The sequence below is a fragment of the Cynara cardunculus genome, unplaced genomic scaffold (assembly GCF_001531365.2).
Source record: "Cynara cardunculus var. scolymus isolate 2C unplaced genomic scaffold, CcrdV1 Un_Scaffold_674, whole genome shotgun sequence".
In the NCBI taxonomy this organism is placed as follows: Eukaryota; Viridiplantae; Streptophyta; class Magnoliopsida; order Asterales; family Asteraceae; genus Cynara; species Cynara cardunculus.
The window spans coordinates 92,575-95,191 of NW_020200603.1; positions in this window are offsets into that span (position 1 = coordinate 92,575).

Sequence of the window (2,617 nt, forward strand, 5' to 3'; positions counted from 1 at the left end):
ATTATCCTAATTATATTTTATATTTTTTATATTTAAAATGAGATGTTTATCATGTATTTGATTGTGTTTATCTGCAGTTAGTTACACGAATTCAGATATGGGACGAGATCGGATAGAGATGAAGGGGTTTAAGAGTTTTTAAGAGTTTAAGAGTTTAAGAGTTTTAAGAGTTTTTAAGAGTTTTAGTCAAATGCTTTATAATATAGTATAGATATATGTTAATGGGGAGTTGTTTTGTTATTTTTATAATAATATTATGGTAGAGGGAAGAGATCTCTTGGGCAGCCATTTTTGCCGTGTGCATGAAAATATTGATTACTATCATATATTAAAATAAATAAATAGAGTAAATTACGTTTTTAGTCCTTGTGTTTATTGAAATTTTTTATTTTTGTTTTAATGATTTTCATCCTTATGGTTTACAATTTATTTTTATTTTAATCATTCTTATTTAAAAGTAGTGTTTTGGCCTTAGAGATGGAAAAAAAAAATGAATTACAAACCATAAGAATGAAAATCAAATTTTAAAACCACAGGGACAAAATCCATAATTTTTAACAAATCCCAGGGATGTAATTTACTCAAATAAATAGGGCAATGCTATTTGCACCCTTTTTTAGGTTAATTTATGCACTGTGAATTTAAAAAGTGAATTTTGATGTTGATATGTATAAGAAGAAAATCAGTAAAAAGTGAATTTTGATATTGATATGTATAAAAAGAAAAGCAGTAAATAAGAATGCATTTAGCAATTTATAGAGATAGATTATCTCCCAATAAATATTTGCATAATTTTGAAAGATAGCTGTTGTTGCTTTAGTTTAGACCACTCCCAATAAAAAAGCAAAAGCAAAAGCAATTGCATTTGCTTTTATTTTACACTTTGTTGGGATTCATTCTTGGCATGGCCCTGTGTACATTTGGTCAAAGGTTTGTGAATCCAGAAGCAGGAAACAAGTATGCACAGGTTTGCAGACCATATTTTGACTCCACAAAGTACTATTCACTTGTGAATTAAGTCCTGCCGTTTCATTTTGTAGTCTACAAAATGCTATTCACTTGTGAATAAGTCCTGGCTTTTCATTTCACACACACACACACAATGGACCCACAAGACTAAGGGAAAACCATAATGATGTGTAACCAAAATGTTGAGGAAATTGGGATAAGTAGTAGTAATGTGTTCAATGGCAAGAAAACACTACTTTTTGTGCAACATCTCTCCACATTATATATAATGTTCAATCATGATGACATATAATGGCTTGGCTTGTAAAAACACAACCACTCATCAACCATTCATCAACCATTTCATAAACCTAACGAACATAATACAATATATTTTACATAGAGAGTAGAGTCTTGTGTACTATTTTACTTTATACTATATGTGCACATAGATCATATTATTTATTATTTTGTAGTAATTATATAAACAGAATTGAATTGGGTCAAACAAGGCATAGAAGACCCTTTCCACAGTACCACGCTCCAGCAAAATTTGCTTTATAGGACGTCTAGAATGTTTAAGCATCCTAATAGAATAACTTATAAAAACATAAGTCAATAGAACCAAACTATATTGCATCATATCTAAAAGTGTTACAATAGTTTTATTGGACGTTTTAACAAGTTCTTTATGAAGCTTTTAAAATAAAGTGTCGTATTAGCTATTTTACATGATACTTTTGACACTTGTGTTTATAGGACATTTTTTCAAATAAAGTCGTATAAAATAGCTAATACGAAATTTTGTCATAAAAGCTTCCTAAAAAACTTGTTGAAACGCTCAAAAACGTTCTATAAACCTATTGTAACATTATTTTAAATAGAACGGTTTTTGGTTTGTTTCTATAAATAACGTAATCCTATAAAGTCTTTTATTAGGTCGCTTAGATATTGTAGGCATCCTCGTAAGTTGCAGTTTACTGATCATGAAGTGAGCGCCAGATATGTGTGCATAGTAACTAAAAGTTATATTCATCATAAGTCCACCAGGTCCCGAGTACTGGTCTAAAAGTCTAACGTTAAGGACCGGTTATGTCACTTAGGGATGGACTTGGACTTTTTTCTCAAATGGTAGTACCATTGATTATAAGAAACAAATATAAGGAAAAAATTCAAATTGTGGCACCATTTGACTAAGAAAATAACATTAACATGATTCGAACTCGGATCTGAAGTGGAAGAAAAGTCTTGCAAACCAACTCTATCAAAGAAAACTTGTTCTCATTGTAGTTTCAGATTACATACGATGACACACAATATATTAATACCGTTGCACCTTTCACGAACTTAATTTTTTTACCCTTCAATGGAGGAATAATATGGTGGCACCACTACCGATCCTGATATTCTCACCTGGTTTAGGCCTAGCGGTTCGCCCATCTCAAGGATGCACCACTTCTACCCTTGACTTTTAGGCTTAAACATTTCATAAAAATGAGCCAGTTTCTAGATCCTACATTACTAAGGGGTGATTTGGATGGCTTTTTCATTAAGTCTTGTATGAATAAAGTTGTCTGTATGGATTAAACTATCAGTATAAAATGAGAATGTTTTTTATGGGAGGATTTTTCATAGATGGAATGAATGTTTTCTAATAATTAGAGACATG